Source organism: Cervus elaphus, chromosome 9 (assembly GCF_910594005.1).
Source record: "Cervus elaphus chromosome 9, mCerEla1.1, whole genome shotgun sequence".
In the NCBI taxonomy this organism is placed as follows: domain Eukaryota; kingdom Metazoa; phylum Chordata; class Mammalia; order Artiodactyla; family Cervidae; genus Cervus; species Cervus elaphus.
In genome coordinates, this window is record NC_057823.1 from 78,675,234 (window position 1) to 78,694,420 (window position 19,187).

Genomic DNA, 19,187 nt, shown 5'->3' on the forward strand with positions numbered 1-19,187 from the left:
TGCAAATTAATAAAATGCTATCCTGCCTCATCATGAATAATGAATAGCTAGAGTCTTCAAAGAGAAAGCTAGATTTGCTACATTTTAAGCATTTCAACAAAAACAGAAGAAGGAATCCATTAATATGTAGTCTATGTGTTTTTCTTTGTGTTTAATCTGTTATAGAAAACAAACTGTAGTCGTGTTAACTAAAATGAAGGTAATTGAGTTCATATGCAGATTTGGACATTCTCTTACCATCACATCTTATCTGTCACTCACATGGGGATAAAATAATATCTTCTGCTTTAAAAGAAAAATTTCAAAGTGCTGAAACAATTTTACACAATTCATGGTGAATGTAAAAATAACCTACAATGGGGTCTTATGCCAAATTAGGCAGCACTTTAGAGAAGCAGGGAATAAAGGCTCAAAGTGAGAGGGAGCTAGGAAGGGAGCATTCTCTTCCTTGTCAGAATAATTGGTTCATTAAATGGAAGGAGAAAAGGGGAAAAGATAAAATGGGAAGAGTTCCCACTATTAAATATGTATTGCACAAGGTCTCTCTCAACTTACTTTGCAGCATCACGGCTGATGTACACAGATCCTAATAAGCAACAAAGTGAATAGGGAGCTGGACTCCCAATTGTTCAATTCTTTTTTGTTTCCAATGATAAAGAGAAGGGTGCACTTGTTCCCCTAATCCCAGGGATCAGACCCTGAAGCTAAGCAAAAGGAAGAAAGGGCTGATTAAAGCCACAGCAGTCAAGACCTTTGTGCAGTTGTGATGTGTGGGTGTATATAGACACATGCCCATCTAAAGAGCACACATGTGGTCAGCGGAGTGCTGTGAGCGTGCCTTTGGGATGAATAGTGCTATTATAAACATAAGTCATTATTAGTAGCCAGCATAAATAGCTTGGCCTGTCATGGGGTTAAGATCTGTGATCTACTGGGACTTGCTCCTCTTCAGAGGGGTACAGCTGCTGTGGAACAGAAAAATCTGTCTTGAGAACACATCCAAGGGCCCATGGAAAAGTGGTTGCTTGTAGATGTGGTCTTTAATTAAAGTGGTTGTTGTAGAGAGAAAGTCGTCAATTGGAGGTGACCCTTGGATCAAGTTTTGATCTCCAACTAACTGTTCAGTTTTTTTCAAGGGACAAAGAGTCAGGAGGAAACCAGAGGGAATAATATCAAGGCAGGAGACACATTTACTTGTGATGTGTAAAACCATAAAGGGTTCAAAGTTTAGGTTTTAGTTCAAATAAAATCCCAAGAGTTCAGATAGTTTTCTAAACCCTCTGAACCTCATCAATGCTGAGAATCAGCTAAAAAAAAATAGCATAAGAGCAAAATGGTCCTTGGAATGTGTGGCCACTTCCCTAACAAATCTGGCCAGAAAAATACCATAGGCAAGTCCAGTCAAGTGACACATAAGAATATGCCTTGAATGCTCTGCAAGGCAGCTTTGCCTGATTTTAGCTACTATTTGCCCAAAGAAAATGGGAATATGAATGGATGCACAAATGGTATTTATAGCATTTAAAATAAGTCTGTTAAGAAACAAAAACCTAGAAGGTCTTACAATGTCTCCAATGATTGAGCTTAGAAAACAAATTAAGAACACAGAACAATCAAAATTTGGTGAAGCAACACTGTCACTCAATGCATATTCTGTCTTCCATGTTTCCTGACTTTTGCATTCCCAGAATTCATGCTTAGAAAGAAAAGTGAAAGTGAAGTTGCTCAGTCGTGTCTGACTCTTTGCCCCCATGGACTGCAGCCTACCAGGCTCCTCTGTCCATGGGATTTTCCAGGCAAGAGTACTGGAGGGGGTTGCCATATCCTTCTCCAGGGGATCTTCCTGACCCAGGGATTGAACCCGGGTCTCCCGTGTTGTAGGTAGACACTTTACCGTCTTAGCCACCAGAGAAGTGCTTAGAAAGAGGATCACTGTAAAAACTCAGTCAGGGAAAAGAGTGACTCCAGATCTTCATAGAAGTCTACTCTCTTTGTATCTATTCACCCCCATTCCCATTACTGCTCCATGAAGGTACAGAACTAACCATGGGCAAATAGGAGTAACCGGTGTTTCTTCTCTTCTTAGAGTCCTCTTGTCATCTGTGATATGAAGCTCCTCTAGATTCTCAGCTACTCTTTCTCCATGTGACTACCCCGGGCTTCTCAACAAAGGATTTCTCTTACCCTCAATAACCTGGGCTCTTCTCTAGATTCAGGCATAACTATGTTCTTATCGTTGTAGTTAGAAAGGATAAGATAAAGCAATTCATAGTTAGGTACAAATGTTAGGTAATAGCTTTAGTGTTTTGTTTGCTGAGGTAAAGGCCCTAATTTATTGATGAAAAGGAAGTAATAACATCCAAATGATGTGAGGGAATCCTTAGGAGAAGGGGTTCTTAAGTTCCATTATGTATACAACTATTTGAATAGGAAATGGCAATCAGTTCCAGTATTCTTGCCTAGAAAATTCCATGGACAGAGCCTGTTGGGCTACAGTCCATGGGGTTGCTAAGAGTTGGACACAACTGAACATACATGCCCATTCATACAACTGTAGTGAATACTGTTGTATACTACCTGGGTCCTCACACCCATCTCACAGCTTCTGGGACTGTGGGCCTCCTCGGGTATCGCAGCTGCCTTATCTCACTGGGAAATGACCTTTACCACAGAGCTTGGCTTCACCAAGGAATACCCTCTCTCAGGGACAGCCTTGACCACAAATTGGCAGATGCAAGAATGCAAAGCACTTTTTCTCTCTCTTTCTCTCTCTCTTCCCCATTTCAATTTCAGTCAACTCTGAAGAGACCCATCTCCTTTCACATTCTTGATATGCTTTATCATATCCTTTATCCTCCACTTTACTTTTAGGATCAACTAAGAATGCAGTCACAACCACATTGTCAGTGACCTCCCTCTGCCCAGCCCTGGGTTCCTCACCCTCTAATAAGCCCTGGCGTATAACTGTTTCCCCAAACCTCTGAGGAGCATCACTTCTCTTCACATACCCAGGTTGGCCATGCAGTTTCTCAGATACTACTGTTCAGCAGAATACTGTCGTAGTGTAGCAGAGTGGCTTACACTTTCCATTAGGGATGGGAGGGTGTTGTAGGGAGAGCTGAAAGGGAGACTGTCTGAGGAAGAGTGAATAGAGGTCAGTGGGGGACTTGACAATTATGGGTGCATAATAATGGGTCTTAGCATACTAGTGGAAAACCCTCTGCCTCTGTCACACAAGCTATCATTCCATTTTCACCTCCAACCTGCAAATTTTAGAATCGATCCTCACTTTTTCATATCTGCCCTCCATGTTGCAGGTACAAAAACATTTCAGAACAAATGTGATCTGATCATTTTCCTATAAATAGAGATCTTAATTATCACATTTATCCATTTTATTTCTCTTGAAAGGTTTTTAGAGGTTGTATATCAATGACATCCCTTCCGAAGGATTTGCATTTGAAAGGCCGTTGTTCAAATTTAATTCACATTTGACACAATGTTTTCTCTTGCAGAACATTACTGAAAATCAGTTTTCACTAGGCTCTATTCTACATCCCTCTGATCATTTCTCTTTTTACTATGGGTATATTCTAAATAAATTTCTTGTGTGCTGTGAAAGTGAAAAAAATTGGAAAATATTTGTATCCTGTATTTAGTCTCATTTTGATTTTTAACATCCATTTCCTGTACTGTCTTCCCCATGAAGAGTGCTGCCAACAGGAGCCTGCAGGACAGTGTCTCTGGGCTTCCTGGGGTTTCCGGGGGCCAGTGCAAGCGTTAACGTGAAGGAACACTGTGCCTTATTGATGGAGAGTCACGATTAATTTCTGTCTCTCACTCTTTGCTCTTCTCCTGTGAGAGTAACCCTGTATGAAATCACTCCACATGCCCCAGTGTTTTGTTTTGCACATCAAACTCCAGCAGCTATCAGTGAAAACTAAGGCTATATCCCTGAAACCTGGGCTAGAGCAAAGGCTTTCTTTAAGGGTAGCAGAATGTATAGCTTTATTCCTGGCTAATCTCATCATCTCAAGGCGGGAGAGTTAATTTTGATTACTGAAAGAAGCCCTCTTCTTGAGGAGAGCTGTCCAGCAAGGAGACAGCTGAAATCAGCAGCTATTTGTTTTATTTGTGGTTGTCATATTAGGAAATCTTTTGTCCCCGTAGTGAGATCCACCCCCCACCCCCCACCCTGCAAGTAGTCAGACACCGAAATTAGATGCAAATGCAGGGTACAGAGTAAACGGCAGAGTGGTAGGCTGTCTTCGTATCATTGCTCATTTTGCAGCTTTTGTCAGTTTTTGAAAAACGGTGGAGAATAATTGGCCTGAGATGTAAAGCCACACTCGGCTGTTCCAAGGAACAAAGAAAGACAGCTTTAGCCCACAAGACCATATTTTGTGAAACACAGTCTTCCTTTTTAATAATGAGCAGATACACAGTGCTCTTTCTCAGCTCTGAAAAATCTGTAGCTTTCCCCCTGCAATGTTGTACAAGGCATTTCAACTGGTGCCATTTGTAATGCTGTGGTCGGTCGCGTTGAACAAGGAGAGCCTACACTTGTTATCTTAAGGGAAGGCGGATGACTGTAGCACTCTGGCGTGGCTGTGTGAAAGCCACGATATCCTTCCTGCATATTTGACCTTATGATGATAGCATCAGAAACAGCGAGAGCAAATAATCAGGACCCAGAAGCTGTCATCCCAGCCATTATCAAGATCTTTTGGATGTATTCAATGTTTCCTGTTTAGAAGTGGGCAAATATTTGTCAAGAAAAATAAATATGAATATCTGACTGGGGAATTCAGGCCACGGTACAAGATGGAACAAGTAGGTGATACTCCCCAGGGGAATGATAAACTGGTTGTCATAAAGAAAATACATTTCCCATCCGAACTTGGTCATCCTGCTACATGGTAGCCACTGTGGCATTGTCAAAGGTGACTGTGATGACACCATTTTCTGTTCCTGCCCTCTTATATGCATGCTATTATTCTAATTTCTCTTCAAAATCCTACCCTTACGACGTGTCATTTTCCCTGAGATTTACTTTGTTCTCTTCAGTCTACTCTAGATACAACAGTCAGAGTGATCACCTGAAAAGTAAATTTGATTTGTCACCTCCTCAATAAAATTGTCCAGTGGTTCTTGTACTACCTAGAATAAAATCAAAACTCTTCGGGATGGTCCCAAGACTCAACACACTGTCTGTGTTTTTCCCCTTGTTCACTCACCTACTCTCACAGTGCTTTTTCCCTTGCTCATTACACTCCAGAAACAATGGCTTACTTTCTTTACCCAGGACACACCAGGTTTTTTCTTCCTCCAAATCTTTACTGAGGTTAACTTTCTCCCTTCTTTTGCTTTAATTTAATTGTCTACTGGGCTGTTTTTCCCCACTTAGCTTAAGTGTTACTGCCCAGTTGAAGTCTTCTTTTATTTATTAATGTTTTTATCCTTCTAGTTTTATTGAGATATAGTTGACATACAGCCCTATGTATGTTTAATATGTATAACACAATGACTTGACTTACATACATCATGAAATGATAACCTCACATTTAATGAGTATCAATCATCGTGTAGACACAGTCTTTCTCAACCAGCTTATTCACAGTAGTTTTCTTGACTCCGTGCTATTCTATGTCTAAGCTTTAAGATGACTCCTTACGTAGCAGGCACAATCCTTTATAATTATTTTATGTATTTATTTTCTGCCCTTTCTCTAACTATATACTTGTTGAAGTCAAGCATTAAGACTTCTCTCCCCTGCTGTTGTTCTTCAGGCACCCAGCTGTGTCCAACTGTTTGAGAACCCATGGGCTGCAGGACACCAGGCCTCCCTGCCCCTGGCCATCTCCCGAAGTTTGCCCAGTTTAAATCCATTGCAAGGTGATGCCATCAACCATCTTATCTCTTGGCACCCTCTTCTTCTTCTGCCTTCAATCTTTCCAAGAATCGGGGACCTTTCCAATGAGTCGACTATTCACATCAGATGACCTTCTCTCTTCTATCCCCCACTTTTCCCTTATTATCTCCAGAGCCTATGATAGTACCTGCCACACAACATATATTTAGAAATGTTTATTGAATAAATTAGTATTTTCATGTGGCTTGTATTTTAGATATTATTCTAATTTTCTTCCCCATTTGGCCCCTTCAAAAATGGAACTTAACATCCTACCTTATCTTCATTCTCAGTATTTTGGGGGGTTCATGGAATCCCTTAAGCCCCATTCCTTTATCTTATGTATTTCCATAGGGAAGGGCAAAGCCAAAGTAATGTCATTGAACATAGGAGAGGGCATCACAGATGGGAAGGAGAGATAACATATGATGGAGGGCATCAGCATGGTTTCATGTCTTCTCAAAAGGCTCCTGGCAAAATGAGAGCAGAAACAAGCTAAGCAGATGGTGGGAGTCATCTGCTTTTGCAATTCACTTGTTTATATTTTTCCTGCCTTCCTGTCAATTTCAGCTCTTGAGTCCTATAGGCAGGGTCTTGTCCATGGTTATTATTGAAGGTGTCACCTACTGAAGGTTGGGTATTTTATAAACATTGACTCTTCAGTAGTAAATTTTGTTAGGCAGTGCAGGGACCTCCAGGAATTACATATGATAAACTTGACTTGAACCAATGATGTTTCAAATTAGTTAGATGACCTTGAACAGAATTGGCCAGAGTTTCCAGTGTACATTTTCTCAGACAGCTTTTACAATACTAATTACTCTAGTGGTATCAGGTGGACTCACCATCTGAATGAAAAACCAACTCATTTTTTTAGTAGTTGAAAATTCCTAAAGCATAGCAGCAGTAGGAGCTTTAAGCATAAATAGTACATTCATTCAATTAACATTTATTATAGCAGACGTTATTTGTTGGTGGTGTAGAATACAAGGAGAAATAGTCCTTGCTGTCTTAGCTTATTCTATTTAAACTAGAAAGATGAACAAAAAAGGGGGAAAAATATACACAACTACTTAATGCTGTAGCACAATCAGATTTATTTATTGAAAAGTATGTCTGATATTACCCTGACATAGTCAGTAGTGCTTTTAAGATGACAGCATTTTGAATTAGGGCTTAAGCTGACAAAAGTGTTTTGTTTGTGGGTTTTAGCCATCACAAAAGCTTTGAATTTGACAATCACAGGGAAGCCAAAATAAAAGCCTGGGTAAAAGTATTTATACCCATGATGTTGTACTCGGATTTTTGCTTACTTAATTTTTTCTATGATAATAAACTCTGAGCCTATATTTAAATTTTGTTAACAAAGTAAAATTACAATGTTAATATGCCAAAACTAAATATTTAAGAAATAGAAAAGATGTAAGGAAACTCAATGATTTATAAATGAATGTGTAAAATAGTGACAATGGATGACCAGGATGCACATTTGATTGTACTGCTATATTATGGTCATCATCAAAAACGTTAAATGTATCAGTGTGGCAATGTATTTTTATCAATGTTTCCAGATTCTGTTAAGAATATCAACATTGTGTGAGTCCATGTTTCGAAGCTTCTACCTGTCAGTAACTATGAAGGGTTAGAGGTTTACCCTACTTACAAAGTAGCAAGGTAGCTTGCCACAGTATCATAAATGCTAGTAGAACCATGAGACTTCTGGTTAGAGACCGGTGAATTCATTACTCAAAACAGTGCAGGCAGCATGACTTCATGTTTGCATTAGTTCCTCTTAACCTATAAGTCCCATAAGGCAGTGACAAATGGACCCAGGCTGATGCTATACCTGAGTCATTCAGAGGAACACTGATCTCAGGAAACCCCAATCTTTAAAGGCTTTGTTAGCAAAGTTATTCAGTCTTTGCCCCAGAAGGAAAAAGTATCTTTATTATTTTCTTCAGGGGAAAAAAAACCACCATTTGCCCCCAAGGGGGTCACTATCTCTATCTTCCAAGGGTGTTCTGCTACATAAATATTCCTGAAAAGATAGTCTGGAACAGAAACTGTTACAAGACATGTATAAATGCCAAGAAAAATTGCCCTGCAAAAAATGTCATTCACGGCTAACAGGAATGCTAAATAGATTGTCAATTTTAAATAAAACACTTTAAGCAATAAGCTAAAAGACGTAATGAGGGTGGTTTATATTTATAATTTGAACAATATTTTCCATGAAAATTGATATTTAAATTCCAAGGTTGAGAAAAGTTACATTTTTTAAAGAATGTGAACCCAGCTTTAGTATATAAAAGCAGTCATCCTTCTAACAGAGAGAGACTAAAATTCATATTAGAATGTTTATGCCATAAATTTTGAGATGTAACATGTAATTTCCAAGAAAGACACTGTTTCTTTTAGAAAATGTGAAAATTTCAGAATATTAGAACTTAAAATTCTTCTAGAAATTCTGTCCCATCAGAATTCCCATCAGAGTGTTTGAATGCCTGCTAGCAAAATTTCTCTTACACAATCCACATGTGTTGTACAGTTATAATTAATTGAATGTATATATCCTGCTTCAAAAAAGATTCAGAAACACAGGTCCACATGTTACAATGACCTTGGGTGGTTGAGATGCTCTGCTTAAAGTCATGAAAATGAAGGAAATAGAGATTTCCAACAAACTTCAGCAACCGCGACCTTTACCATTGTTATATTTTCAGTTTGAATTTATTTCTCACACTTCTGTCAAATACCTACTGTATGCAACGCCACTTACAGGGAGTTGAGAAATAAGCAATATATATTATCCATGCTCCTCAGAAACTCACAATCTGAAAGAGGAGAATAAAAGAAACCCTATTCATCCAGCTGTGATGCACTGTACATTTCCTAAATAATAAAAAATCAGTATGAGATCAGACATATTTAAGACTGGTCAAAAAGAAGAAAAGGATGATAATTCCTACACATCACTAGAATCTGTTCACCCTTAGAAGCACCAAAGTCAAATCCCTTAATGAAATGAAAAATGGCTTAATGCAAAAGTATAATATGGCAAATTCTGCTTTTCTAAGCTTTTATTTGTGACATTTGGCAAGTTGGTTAATTTTTATTTGCCTCAGTTACTTTCATCTGAAGATGGAAGTAGTGTCACTCTCAATTTTATTCCATTGGTCAACTATAGTTCATTAAAAACAAACAAATAAAAAATAATAATAAATAAATAAATAAAAATACCATGTAGTTTTTGTCATTTATTCCATTGATACTAATTAATTTTCAAAAGCCAACCACCCACAAGTTTGTGGAATAAATCCCTTTTGGTTATGCTGTTATCATTATTTTATACAGTGCTAGATTTGGTTTGATAGTGTTTTGCTGAGTTTCACATCTATTTTCATAAGAGGTATTGTCTGCAGTTTTATTTTCCTGTGATATTTTTGGCTGCTTTTGATATGAAGATAAAACTGACCTCATAGAATAAGCTGGGGAGTGTTTCTTCCTCTTCTAATTTTTGGAAGAATTAAGAAACTTTTGTATTCTCTTTAAAATGTTTGGTATTGATAGAATTCACCATAGAAGCCATCAGGTCTTGACTTTTTATTTTGTGTTTGTGTGTGTGCATGAGAGAGGGGGGGGAAAATGTAGAATTACTAGCTCAATATCTTTACTTTTTGGCCACACTGTGTGGCATGTGGGATCAGACATTATTTTAGTTTCCTGATAAGGGATCGAACCCATGTCCCTCTGCAGTAGAAACACAGAATCTTAACCACTGGACTGCCAGGGAAGTCCCAATCTCTTTACTTTTTATAGGTCTATTTAGATTTCTTATTTCAGTTCAATTTCAGTAGTTTACTTCTCTTCCAGGAAGGTTACTTTTTTCCTAAGTTTTGTAATCTGTTGGCACAGTAGTTGTTCATAGTATCCCCTTATGCTTCTCTTTTATTTCTGGAAGTTCATTAGTGATGACCCCCATTTTATTATTGTTTTTATCAATTTGAGCCTTCTCTCTCTTTTTTTATTTTTCTTGCTTGTTATAAAGGTTTTGCAAGTTGTTAACTTGTTCAAAGAAACTACATTCAGTCTCACTGCTTTTCATTCTTGTTTTTCTATCCTGTTTTATTAATTTCCACTCTCATCTTGATTATTTCCTTTATCTACCTGCTATGGGTTTAGTATGCCCTTATTTTTTCAGTGTCTTATGGCAAAAGTTAGGCTATTGACTTGCAGTCTTTTTTATTTCTTGTTGTGGATGGTACAGACCTAAATGTCTTTGTAACTACTGAGTTCACTGCATCCCATTAGGTTTGGTATGTTATATCTTCATTTTCATTTATTTCACAGTATTTTCTATCTTCCTTTGTGATTTCTTCTTTGATCCATTGCTTGTATTGAAGTGTATTGTTTAATTTCATCATATCTGGGTATTTTCTGAAACTGTTATTGCCTTCTAATTTAAATCCGTTTGGGTTGGAAACGTATGCATGCTCTGTCGCTTTAGTCATGTCTAACTCTTTGCAACCCTATGTACTGTAGCCCGCCACACTGCTCTGTCCATGGGATTCTCAAGGCAAGAACACTGGAGTGGGTTACCGTACCCTCCTCCAGACGATCTTTTCCACCCAAGGATTGCGTCTCTTGCGGCTCCTGCATTGCAGGCAGTTTCTTTGCCGCTGAGCCACTGGGGAAGCCCCTGGAAACATACTTTGCATGCTATAAATAATTTTGAATTTATTCAGGCTTGTTTTATCATGTAGCATGTGGACTGTCCTAGAAAATACTCCATGTTCACCTGAGAAAAGCAGATTCTGTATTTGGGAAGAATATTCTAAAGATGTATATTAGTCTAGTTGGTTTATAGCATTGCTCTAGTCTCTTATTTCTTTGTTGATTTACTGACTATCCTAATTTTTCTGACCATTACTGAAAGTGGGGTATCAAAGTGTCCAACTATTGTTAATTCCCTATTTCTCCTGAAGCACATTTTGACTAATATTACTCTAGTCACTCATTGTTCCTATTATTGCTGTCTGTATGATTTCCTTTCAACCTCTCCTTTTCTTTTATTTCTTCTCCTCTCCCTTCCTCTCTCTCTCTTTTTTTCCCTTTATTTCCTTTTCCTTTTCTTCATTTCCATTTTTTTTTCTTTTCTTTACTTTTCCCTTCTCTTCTTTTTTCTTTCCTTTTCTCTTCCTTTCTTTCTTTCCTCCAATCTGGCACACTCTAGATTCAGTTCTTGAATCCACTCACTGGAGAAGGAAATGGCAACCCAGTCCAGTATTCTTACCTGGGGAATTCCATGGACAGAGGAGCCTGGCAGGATATAGTCCATGGGATTGCGAAGAGTTGGACATGACTGAGTGACTAAACCATCACCACTATCCACTCACACTTAATGTTATCATTCATATATTAGATTTACATCTGCCTTTGTACTTTGCATTTTCTATATGTCTCCTATATTTTTATCCTTTGCTTATGACTATGTTTTTTAAAAATTTATTTTAACATTCCAAAGTGTAACATTTTGATTCCCTTTATAACTTTTCACTGTTTTTTTGAGTTATTGTCTTATGTTTTTGTTCAGTCACCAGGTCATGTCCAACTCTCTGTGACACCATGAACTGCTGCATGCCAGACTTCCCTGTCCTTCACTATCTCTTGGAGTTTGCTCAAACTCATGTCCATTGAATCAGTGATGCCATCTAACTGTCTCATCCTCTATTACCCCCCTTCTCCTTTTGCTCTCAATCTTTCCCAGCATCAGGATCTTTTCCAATGGCTTGGCTCTTTGCCTCAGGTGGCCAAAGGATTGGAGCTTCAGCTTCAGCATCAGTCCTTCCAATGAATATTCAGGGTTGATTTCCTTTAGAATTGACTGATTTGGTCTTCTTGCTATCCAAAGGACTCTCAAGAGTCTTCTCCAACACCAGTTCAAAAACATCAATTCTTTGGCAATTAGCCTTCATTGTGGTCCAACTCTTGCATCTACACATGACTACTTGAAAACCATAGTTTTGATTATATGGACCTTTGTTGGTAAAATGACGACTCTACTTTTTAATACAGTGTCTAGGTTTACCATAACTTTTCTCCCAAGAGCAAATGTCTTTTTAGTTCGTGGCTTCAGTTGCTCTCCACAGTGTTTTTGGAGCCCAAGAAAATAAAATCTCACTGTTTCCACTTTTTCCCATCTATTTGCCATGAAGTGATGGGACCAGATGCCATGATCTCCATTTTTTGAATGTTGAATTTTGGTTGTTTTTTTTTAATGTTGAGTTTTAAGCCAGCTTTTTCACTCTTCTCTTTTACCTTTATCAAGAAGTTCTTTAGTTTCTCTTTGCTTTCTGCCTTTAAAGTGGTAACACCTGCATATCTAAGATTAATATTTCTCCCAGCAATCTATATTCCACCTAGTGATTCAGTCAGCCTGGCATTTTTCATAATGTACTCTGCATATAAATTAAGTAAGTAGAATGACACTCTACAGCCTTGATGTACCCCTTTCCCAGTTTTGAACCAGTTTGTTATTCCATGTCCAGTACTAACTTTGCTCCTTGACCTGCACACAGGTTTCTCAGGAGGCAGGTAAGGTGGTCCAGTGTTCCCATCTCTTTAAGAATTTTCCACAGTTTTTGTGATCCACATAGTCAAAGCTTTAGCATAGTCAGTGAAGCAGAAGTAGATATTTTGTTTTGTTTTTTTTCCTGGAATGCCCTTGCTTTTTCTATGATCCAGCTGATGTTGGCAGTTTGATCTCTGGTTCCTCTGCCTTTTCTAAATCCAGATTGTACATTTGAAAGTTCTCAGTTCACATGCTGCTAAAGCCTAGCTTGAAAGATTTTGAGCATAATCTTGCTAGCATGTGAAATGAGTGCAATTGTATGGTAGTTTGAACATTCTTTGGCATTGCCTTTCTTTGGGATTGGAAGGAAAACTGACCTTTTCCAGTTCTAAGGCCACTGTTGAGTGTTCCAGATTTGCTGGCATATTAAGTGCAGCACTTTAAAAATATCAACTTTTAGGATCTGAAATGGCTCAGATGGGATCCCATCACCTCCACTAACTTTTCTTTTACGTTGCACCAAAACTTACCGTATAAATAACTCATGAGAATGTAGTTCAGATTTGTACTAAGTTAATTCTAATGAGATATTTAAATGTTACTCTTCTATAATTCTATTCTTTCTTCCTGGATTTGTTATTATGGTAAATATATTACATATATATATGTTAATATACCCTTGAGAAGGAAATGGCAACCCACTCCAGTACTCTTGCCTGGAGAATTCCATGGACAGAGGAACCTGGGATGTTACAGTCCATGGGATCGCAAGGAGTCAGACACGACTGAATGACTAACAAACACACACACACATGTTGCAACAGCAGTAATTGATTACTTTATGTAATTATATGTCTCATATAAAAGTTTAGAGAAGAAAAGAGAGCAAGTATACACTTAAAGAGTTTATGTAAAGCTTTGCTCCCACCTGCCTCCTGCTATTATTGTCAAACATATCATATTTCTATACCTTATAGGCCCAACAATAAAGTTATATGCATATTGTTTTATACAATTGTTCTTTTAAATCAATTAAAAGAAACAAGGAGAAGAAATATGCACTTAAACTGTCTTTTATAATTGCATGATTACCTTTAGTTTTATTTTTTCATATCAAATTACTGCCTGAGTTCACTTTTTTTTCAGCCTGAAGAAATCTCTTACAAGTCAGATCTACTATGAACAAATTCTCTCAGTTATTGCTGTTCATGTGGAGATATCTTTATTTCACTTTCACTTTTGAAAGATAGTTTTCCTGTGTCAGTGATATTTGGTTGACAGCTTTTACTTTGAATGTATCATCTTACTGGCTTTTGGACTTCATTGTCTCTGACGAAAAGTCCACAGTTCATATTCATGTTTCCTTGTACATGATGTGTCATTTTATTCTTTCAGATATTTTTCTCTGTCTTTGATTTTCAACATTTTTACTATGATGTATGTGGGTATAGATCTCTTTGAATTTATTCCCTTTTGAGTTTGTTGACCTTCTTGAACTTGTGATTAATGGGTTTTCATCAAATTTGAGAAGTTTTCATTGTTATTTGTTTAAATATTTTTGTTTTTCTCTCTCTTATCATTTTAATACTCTCATTACATATATGTTAATATATTTAAAAGTACTTTACAGTTCTCTGAGACTATTATTCCTCATTAATTTTTCTCTTTGTTCTTCAGAATGTGTAATGTCTACCTACTTTCAGTTCTCTGATTCTGTATTCTGCCGGTTCAAATCTAGTCGAGACTTTCTAGCGTAACTTTCACTTCAGTTTTTGCACTTTTAAACTCAAAACCCTTAGAATTTTCAGAATTTAGAATTCCCTTTTGGAATTTCCATAATGTCATCAGTTTTCTTTGTTAATAAGCTATTATCATCATACCTTCCTTTATTTCTTTAAGCATTATTTCCTTTAGTTCTTTGAACATATTCATAGTGTATTCATATTGATATTCATTATCATCATACCTTCCTTTATTTTTTAAGCATTATTTCCTTTAGTTCTTTGAATATATTCATATTGTATTCGTAGTTATTTGAAGTCTCTGTTAAGCCTACCATCTGAACTTTATCAACGGCAGTTTCTAGTATCTGTTTTCTTTCTTATGTAAAAGTTCTCACATACCTGCTTCTTTATCTATTTAGTACTTCTTTTGTTGTTGAAAAATGTGCATTTTAGAAAATATGTTGTAGAAAGTTTGGATTTTGATCCCTACCTTTGGAATCTTGTTTTTTTGTTGCTTTGCTTCTTTAGTTGTTTAGTGACTCTGTTGGACCATTTCAGTGAAGACTATCTCCCCTCCAGCTTCCCAGGTGGCTCAGACAGTGTAGAATCTGCCTGCAATGCAGGATTTGCAAGTTCAATCCCTGAGTCAGGAAAGATCCCCTGGAGAAGGGACTGGCTCCCCACTCCAGTATTCTTGCCTGGAGGGTTCCATGGACAGAGGAGCCTGGGAGGTTACAGTCCACGGGGTCACAGAGAGTCGGAGATGACTGGGTGACTAACACATTCACTGCAAGCTTCCCCTCCAGAGCCGTCTCTGAGATCACTCTGCAGATGGTACAACCCTGGCACACACACATCCTCTTTGGGATCATGGTGTCTTAGCAGGATCCCCTTTGTCTCTTTCCCAAGTTTTTCTGTTAGGCTGCCTTTGTTGGTATCACACCCAGTTGTTAACTTCCATTAAGGCCAGCTAGTCATTTTATTGTTTTCAACAATGCTGCAGAGCACAAATCACCCCAGCATCTGATAGTTCAATTCAACCCTCTTGTCAAAGTAGTCATTGACTTAGACCTTAAGGCTTAGTTCAACCCCAAGAGAAATCTTAGATTCTTCCCCTGGCCCTCTCTGGTAAATTCCTGCTTCATCTACAATTTTAGCTTGCTATTCTCCTAGAGCTGCCAGCTTCCTCTTAATTGCTTATAACCAAAATCTCCCTACTTTTTGAAGATGCTCTTAGGCTTGAACTTCCCCACATACTGTTACAAATGCACTTTTTTGGGGGGAGAACCTTTAAGGTCTGTATTGTAGCTTGGCTCTCCCCTCCGCAACAACTCTGCATCACTGCTCTGTAGCAGTGAAAGGAAAAAGTAGCCTTCTTTCAGAGTGACACCCCAGCTTCAGAAGAAAGGCACTAAGTGGAATTGGTAGTCACTAGTCTTCCCAGATTGCATTTCCTGGCACAGAACCTTTACCATACCAGTGAGCTATGGTGAGGGTGACTGGTGCCCTGATATTCTCAGTCTGCCAGTCCTGTAGTAGAGTTTCTGCCCTGTGGGTGGGAGTTGGATAGAGAAAGAAAGCCTCACGCTTCTCAGCTGTTATTCCTTGATCTAGAGCTTTTGCAATATAGAGCTGGGGAGAATTAAAAATTCTGATGACCTAAGTCTCCTATAGGAAAACCATAGTTCTAGATTACAAGCTGAGGGCAAATGATGTCTTACCCTGTCTTGGGTATATGTCTCCTGGTTAGGGCTTCCATCAGTCCAGGCCAGGATGGGAACAAGATTCTTGGTTCAAATACTACAGACTCTTGCTATTCTTAAGAAGTTTTACTAGATTTTCTTAAATATACATATATATATATATATATATATATATTTTTTTTTTTTTTTAATTTGCTATATTAGAGACTAAGTTGCTTCAGCTGTGTCTGACTCTTTGTGCCCCTATGGACCATAACTCACCAGGCTTCTTTGTCCATGAGATTTTCCAGGCATTAATACTGGAGTGAGTCGCCATGCCCTCCTCCAGGGGATCTTCCTGACCCAGGGATCAAACCTGAGTCTCTTAAATCTCCTGCACTGACAGGAGGGTTCTTTACCACCAGTGCCACCTTAGAAGACCAATTTACTGTATACCCTTAGACAATTAGCGCAGATTTTATATGGTTGTTGTTTTTGTTTTTAGCAGTTTTTGAGAATATGGTTGTTATGCTAGAGAGATAGTCCATAGAACTCATTGCTCTTTCATTCTTAAACTCATTCTACACTTTACTTTTCAATAAAACACTTTAACAATGTACAAAATAATCTTAATGCTGCACATTTTGGAAGAAAGAAAGCAACTAGCTACTTTGCAATCTGTCTTACTCATTACAGCAGGTAATAATGTTTTTGTTATGCTTTCTGTAAATAAAGGGAGAGATATCTTCTTACTGGTTTTTCAAGTTTTGTGCATTTCAACTTGACCTGGAATAACTATGGGACCCTTATAGGGACAATAGGAACATAGGTTGCTTCAGAAGGTCATTTTTAGGACAGACACTTTACTTTTCCTATAAACATTTCTTTAGTAGTATTTCTAGGCAAAGCTCTTCAGTATGTGGGTCTGTATTCTGTCCCATCTTGCAATTTCATGTTTACTTCAGTCCACTGGTAAAGAGTAGTGCTTTTTCCAATCCAAAAAGTCTGAATTACTAGAACAGACTGCAGGAATTCAATTTTCAAAAGCTGGGCTGACATAAAATTTTGTTTTCATCTTTATCTGAATGAGTTTCCTGTATTTTCAGTTGAATTAGAGAAAAATAATTTGTTCATGACAAGCAATGACTTTTGAGCAGGTGTATTAAGCATTCGATTTCACCAAAGCCAGATTTTTATTTTAACATAATTTTTGCAAAGTGTTAAGCAAAAGCTTTTAGAAAAACTAGCTAAGAATACTCACATTAGTATTTTTTCAACCAAGGGTGATTTTGTTCCCTGGCTTTCTAGTTCTGGGAGCACATTTGTTGATGTCTAAAAGCCACCTGATGCGAAGAGCTGACTCATTAGAAAAGCGCCGTATGCTGGGAAAGATTGAAGGCAGGAGGAAAAGGGGACAACAGAGGATGAGATGGTTGGATGGCATCACCGACTCAATCAACATGAGTCTGAGCAAATTCCGGGAAATGGTGAAGGACAGGGAAGCCTGGCATGCTCCAGTCCCTGGGGTCGCAAAGAGTCAGACATGACTGAGCAACTGAACAACACAGAATCTTATTGCTTTTACAGTGATAGGAAAGTGCTACTGGTATCTAGTGAGTACAGAGACAAGAGACGGTGATAAATAGTGTATAATAACGAGGAGAGTCTCCATAGCAATAAAATAACAATCCAGCCCAAAATGCCAATAGAGCAAAGCTTAAAAACACTTGACTTAGAGGAAATCAGCAGTTATATAACACAACACTAAATTTGTTCTCTAATGTGGACTACTACTACTACTAATTCTCAACTTCTACAACTTTGATATATCTTAGAGATGTAGACAGTCTAGTTCACTAATTTGTTGAACTAATTGGTTTCAATAACAGTCCCTTGGATACTTTTCCTTACCTTTCTCCAGGAGATGATACAAATTAAGAACCTCACTGTAATCTAACAAATCTTACCAATGACTTTCCTTATGCATCCATGTGTGCATGCTTAGTTGTGTCCGACTCTTTGTGAACCCCTGGACTGTAGCCTACCTGGTTCCTCTGTCCATAGAATTTCCCAGGCAAGAATAGTAAAATAGGTTGCCATATTCTACTCCAAGGGATCTTCCTAACCCAGGAATCAAACCCACATCTTTTGCATCTCCTGCATTGGCAGTGGATTCTTTGCAACTGCACCACCTGGAAAGCTCTAGAGAAATAATAATGTCAACTATTTATGTTAGCAAATACTTAGGAAGAAGGTGCAGATGTAAAGCACTTCTAAACAAAAGCAATGATACTATCAAAAGCCAAAGTTTCATACTTGATTTCCTCATTTTTTCTCATATCCAAATTTCCAATAAAGATCTTAACTTTTTCCTCTGTCATGACCAGCTTCAGAGATGTCCCTCAATGATTTTTATTTTCTAGTATTCATACCTCCTTTTACTTTTCTCACATTGAATAGGGTGCCCTCTGAGACCCCTGGGTATTGCAGAAATGATGGTGTATGACTTCCACAGCTAGGTCTACCTGGCTCTCTTCAATCATTTTCTCTGGGATAAACTAACTACACTGTCATGAAGATAATAAAGTAACCTTCTAGTGAGGTCTAAAAGGTAAGGAACCGAGGCCTCTGCCAACAATCAGGATGAAATTAAAATGTATGTGGGTGAGCCACTGTGGTTAAAAAATTTTCCAGCTTTATTCAAGCCTTCAGATTGACTACACTTTTGATCAGCATCATGACTGAAACCTCTTGAGAGATCCTGAGCCAAAACCACTCAGCTAAAGTGATTCTAGATGTGTGTGACCTGTGTGAGATAACAAAATGTGAGATAATAAGTTTTAAGTTGCTGAAGTTTTGGAACAATTTGTTATGCAGTAAGAGATGACTAATCTAACACCTTTTAACATCTCTGAAAGCAAAGTATTTTTCTCCATCGTTCCTGCCAATGTGGTTTAGACCATAATCCTATGCAGTCAAATAAACCTGTAGAGATAATCAGTGTTCCTGATTAAACTGCCATCCCTCTTGGACCTCAGCAATTCCCCCAAGTAGCACTGTCCCTATGCAGTCCATGTTCCTCAGCAAATATACCTGGGCTCCAGAATATTACATCTCTTGGTACACATACATACCCACCCTGGCCCCCACAAACACACACCAAGGCCATTTTTCTTTATGATAAGAAGGGATCCATGTGCAAAAAGCTAAGCTGTGTTCAGTAGTCTCTACATTGTGTCAAGAGTCACTATTGTTCTGAGAGACCTTGATGTTCCAGTAGGAGAAAATATTCAATTTCC